Below are 6,129 nucleotides of genomic sequence, written 5' to 3' on the forward strand. Positions count from 1 at the left end.
CAGTAAAGGTTGCCCCGTGAATGATAATCATATACATAATAGTAACATATTGTTATTGTAGCGCTCTTAAGGTAATGGGTGTATTTAATTGGTGCAGTTTTAACCAGAACAAACCATCTTGTGTTAGTACTTTTTTTTACATTAGTATTACTAACATGCAGAATACTCAGGAGAACAATATCATAATTATTCAACTGGAACAGTGAAGGTTCTAGATTTCATGCTGATTCATGATGGATCATATATCTGATGTGTACCAGCGGTAATTCAGATTTCCTAAAATGCTCAATGTGCAGTTTTTGTGTAAAGATGTTTCTTTCTGTTGTTTTTCTTACATTTGTTAATCATCCCCCCAAGGGAGGATGATTTTAAAACAAAATTAAACTCCAACTACTCCGTTTGAGTGTGTAAAGGAAACATCTACTACTACTTACTTTGCTATCCGTCTAGACACAAGAAGCAGCTTTTCATCAGTGATAGTAGTCACAGCTAATTGAACATGCTTGCTCTCAGCGAACAGTCTCAGCATCACACAACAACATAACCAGGCAAAAAATGACAACATGAGGAATTATGGAAATAATGATTAATAATAAAGTAAATGATGCTGCTTTGAAGTTAACACGCAAACGATGGTGCAGCACAGAAAACTCATCCCCGACGTTTAAGAAAAATAGGTGGAGGAAGTCCAGTTGGACCAGATAAAATGTTAAGCCTTATTTGAAGTGAATCACTAGTGATGGTGAAGTCAGTTATAACGATGCCTATTGAATTCAACCCACAGTCTGATTGTTAATCATGGGTTTACCTCTCATTGATTAATTTCTGGATCGTAATGAAAGAGACATTTAAACGGAGAAGCCCTGATTAAAATGAAGATATGTGAAGGTTGTAGAGAATCTTTATCTGTAATGTTCATACATACTTTTTGTGTAGATTTCATGTGTGTATTTTTGCTTTCTCTATCCTTTTCAATCAATATACATAAAAATACCTACTGCCAGTTATGCTTTTCACACACTTTCTCATTCCCACTCATCTATTTTTGCATTGAATAAGAACAAATTGATTAGCCTGAATGTCATGGCCACGATTTACAGTTTTTTCATCTATAATAAAACAGTTTGATTTCCTTTACAGATCAAAAATATGCATTCTGTTGCCATACTTGAAAATATTGCACCATTCATTTTACTGCAGTTTACCAGACACCACTTTATCTGGACAAGTCTTACATCATGGACTTGTCCAGATAAAGTCAAATTCAAAAACACACATTATGCACTTATGCAAAGGAGAGCGTCAAGGCACCAAGGAGCGAGCAACATAACAATCTGGAACCTGGAATACAGATATTAAAGAAGAATTTTGTTCGCTGGCTATTTTTGTGTACTTAGTAATGAACTGCATATCCCCCTTAAAATGAAGAGCAGCTTCAAGGCCTTTGCTGGCCTGGCTACCCTTTTGTTTCCATTTTGATCACACAGTTTGCCATCGGGAAACATTAAAATGTTGGTGCATGCTTCTGTCCTTCAAACACAGCGCTGCACACAACACCACCTCCCACCATGAGCTATGCACACTGTCCCAGGAGATTCGGTTGATGAGCTTTCGTCGTCCACCTACAGGAGCCAACTTTTTATTCCCATGAGCTTCCAGAATCCCATGGCAGTGTAGCAGATCCATACTTAATGCAATTTTGCTAAATGAACCGATATAGAGCTTCTCCAGGAAAGATGTTTGAGAAAATAAGCCATACATCGTACAAAGAACTGAAGACAGATTTTAGATGAGAGGTGAAATCTCTGGCAAGTCAATTTGGTGTGCGCTTGTAGAACTCGTAAATGTTGGTACGAGACAAATAGACAGGCATGCACAGCAAGCGAGCCAACTAAATGTACTGATTAGAGGCAAACTCTGTGTTAAATTGTTCAAACTCTATTTCGTTGCTTCATTTAGCAAATGAGATGGTCACATCAAGTGGGTGACACGTCAAGGGGGAAATTAATGGGTTGGCCTTTGTATTAGAGATGCCAGGAGGTCGATGCAAATTACTGATCATCTTGTCAAGGCAAGTTTATAGATGCAGATTTAGACACCTGGAAATTAAATTGACCCAGGCTGTATTATCTGACTAATGTGTAAAATCCCTTCTTCTGTGCAAGAACAGTTACATTTGGGGAGAATGAAACTGAAGAATCCCCTTAACTGAGAAACTAACCTGTTGAGTCTCCCTCAGCTTTTGTCTGCCTCTGCTGACTTCTTTCTCCAATGAATTCCAATTTTCGCTGAAGTACTGTACTGCAGACGTTTTGTTCAGATACAGCGAAGCCTCCATTTTCTTGCCTCCTTTTTTTTACAGCCCTCCAACATCTCTTACACCTCCTTTTTTTTGTTTTTTTATGGGATTGCGAGGAGTCCTCTGGCTGTATTGAGTATTAGGCCTCTGGGCTCGACAGGTATCACTCTCAGACGGCTTGCCTTCGCCTTGCACCTATTGCACTCTGGTTTGAATCAGTGCATGCTCTTCAGGTCTGATACTTTCCCCTCTTACTGTAGATATTGGATTTTTTCACTCACAGTACACATCTTACATCTAAAATATAACAGTGATTTGCCTTGGGGCAGTGTGCATGTGTGTGTGTGTGTGTGTGTGTGTGTAATGGAACACTCACCATGATATTACTCACCATGTCAATGCCCAAATAAAGTCAGGATCTTGGCCCACACAGAAATCTAATCAATAATGCTGTATTTGATCATCATCCAATTTGCCTGCTGCACTTAGCTAACAGTAAATACAACAGCTTTTGAGGTTTTCTGGCTCTTGATTCACTTTTCACATTTGTTCTGTGTGGGTTAAATAAGGAATGTAGCCTTGGATCTTGTGATATAACTCTGCTTTCTTTCTTTGCGAGGGCGCCGCTGGTCAACAAGACTACACAAAATATTCATTTCTGAAAGGTCAAAAGAGTAAGAAATGTTCACAAAGGTATGGTGGCAAAGGGTATCTATAACTTAATACTCCATCAAAGCATTTCAGACACCTTAGAGGACATAGAAATCCGATGGAAAATGTAGCTATTTTCTCTTACGGACCTCCGTTACCATACCAAGGGAAACATAAGGTGCCATATAGTTTAAATTATGTTGTGTTGAACAAGGTACTGATATATATTAGATCTTTTTTGATAGATCCACCAGATCACCTACAAACCTTCCCTCTCCGTGCCGTAAACATACAGTAAGCTACTGTAGATGACGTATTGCATCATGCACTTACCGACAATGCTATACAAATTGCTGTAACTACCTCTAAAGATGTTTTATGGTATTTAACCTAAAAAATACAGCATGAGTTAAGAATACGTGTTCTGCTGGATAACGACTGTGGCACTGATACAGAGATGTATGATGCATGTGCAAACCACACGATGAGTTTTCAGTGACTTTACCAAATTTCAGATTTAGTTTTTTTTTAAGAATTTAATGTTTGAGCGGATTATTTAAAGCTATACAAAAAGATAAGATTGACTATCACTTCGGCATCTCATCCACGGCTGTAAGTTATATATCTCACTGTCAGTAAATCAGTTTAATACTCTCTGAGATAACAACGGAGACAATTTGACAAAAAAAGATTTTGTTTCGCAGGTAGCCTACTTCCCCCATAGAGACACCTTAGTGTTGCTTGTGTATCCTTGGACATTCAATACTGATGTCCATCAACAACATTCAACATGTTAGAGGACCCATCCTGTTGTCCACAGCACCTTAAGTTGGATTAACAGCTTTTAAATGGAAGGCTGGAGCTATTCATCCCTTGCTTACTAACGCCCTCTCTATATCTATTTATTGGTGCTGCACACAAAGAAAATAAATTAAATGTCTTCATTTTTCTATATGCTTTTATAAATACATTAGCAGCCCTGACTTTGCCCTCTATTGAACTCCTGTAGGAGGTGGCAGCAGAAAAAACAGTTGAATTTAAAACCAACACTAAGAATTACGCTTTACTGTATTTATCGGTGTGTCGGCTGGACGGTAAATATGTTTCACATGCACAGATGATTCTAAACTACATTTAAATAACTAAAGACCTGTTCTGTTGTCTCCTAATCATCCATCGATGACATTTAAATTAATTCTCATTTGAATATGCACACAGACTGTTTTGCTCTCCCTCTTCAGTCCACGTTCTCTCTCTTTCTTTCTCTCTCTTCAGCTCCCCGATCGAAAGGATTCATCACTTCACTGCGCCCCGACTGTTCTCCACATGGGATTTTTGAGATAATTAGAATTTTTAACATTAAGTGCAAATTAATCCTAAGAGCCACTATATATATCACAAAAATAAAGTAACGTCACCATCACTAAACTGAGCGTCTCTTTGACTTGATGAATTGGACTGATGTGTGGGGACAAATGATACACTTACGGCACCAAAGGTTAATTAAACAAGGGACGATTGCATAAGTGGCTTCTTGGGTGAAAATTGCTCCCCGCTGATGAAGTTGTGTGCAGCATCTGAAAGATATTTGACTGACTTCCACACACCTTCTATCCACAGACCTCTAATTATCATCACAGATGGGAGAGTTGTTCTTCAATCACCTAATTCTGTGCCCTAATTACACTTGACATTTTACTCCGAGCGTCAAAAATTTTGCTCCAAATTTATAAATGAGCTCTTTCTTCATTATGCAAATAAGATTGGTAAAATGTGTGCAGCTAGGGGACAAACATTAATAGCTCATCCTTGTGTAGCTGATTGTGATAGAACTAACAGGTTCACCATAATATGGTCTACAAGGTTTGTCACGTCAGTTAGATTAACAGGATTTATGCTATTGTTCAGATATTTATAAAACTCTTTGAGTACTAGTCAAAAAATAAATCCCTGTGGGTAGAACAGTTTTGGTTACCACTTGTGGACACAGGGGGGCAGTATGGACACATAATCCCTGAGTGACGTATTCATGAGCAGAGTTCAGGCTTTATAATAAGAACCTGTGAAAGTCTCATATATTTGGCAACAGATCTTAAACATTTGGTCTCAAATCTGCCACAACTTTAAAATGATAACCAAAGTCTTTATCCTGCCTTTTATCTTCAAAGAAGAAAAAAGGGTTAGGGTTAGACCTGAAAAAAAAACTGAAAAATGTGAAAGAAACGCATTACAATACATAAACAGCATTAACATCCAGTGACATTATGCATCACCAAGCTGTGCGTTTTAGCTTTGTGTGGCTTATTAGTAACTTTCAGCTTGCATAGTGTCACCAACGAGGCTGCTCTGTAATGTGAACGGTTTACATCTGACTGACCAAGAGACACTCAGGGGGAATGTTCAGCTCATTAGAGAAATGACTCATTGTTTTCTCTCCTGTCTCTCTGCTCCTTCCTTGACTACAGGCTTGGTCACAACCCCTGGGCCTACCCCCCCCCCCCCCCCCCTCCCGTTCCACGCTCGTGTGAATAACTCAATAACTCTCATCCATGGCACAATTGAGGCATTATTACACCCTCCGCTGGACCTCACGCTCTGGGGTGAACCGTGGGGGCAAAAGGGGGCCTGGCCCGACCTGCATTTCCAGGCCCACTGTGAAGCCTTGGCCACTGTTATCCCTGACCCATTTAGCATCTCCATGTGCCCCGCTAACACACAGACACACAAACGCCTTTTTTGACACATACACTCACACACACCCACAGTTACTCCCCCCTCCGCCATCTCCATCCATCGAGCAGAAACATAGCATCGTGATTCACGTCCGTGCCAGCAGCTGTGCAATGGGAGCCATGTTGGGTGGTGGTAGGGTTAGCATCATTAGGGGTTGCAGAGTTGTGTGTGGGCACCTCTTCTCTGTCTCTTTGTCTTTACCGGGATCCACTCGTGGCTCCGCATGATGGAAGCCATCTGCCTACTGCCAGTCATCTAATGCTGCTAGAGCGTCTGTGACACTTTGAGCTGATCTGTCACCCACCCACCTCTTCTGTTTCACACAGAATGAAACCATGCTGAGATCCACTGCTGATCATCACTGACTTTTTTCTCTTTTCTGTCACCTCCGACTTATGATTAACTTAATGGTTATATATCTCCGCTGCTATTGCCCTTAATATCTT

Source organism: Platichthys flesus, chromosome 4, assembly GCF_949316205.1.
Source record: "Platichthys flesus chromosome 4, fPlaFle2.1, whole genome shotgun sequence".
Lineage (NCBI taxonomy): Eukaryota > Metazoa > Chordata > Actinopteri > Pleuronectiformes > Pleuronectidae > Platichthys > Platichthys flesus.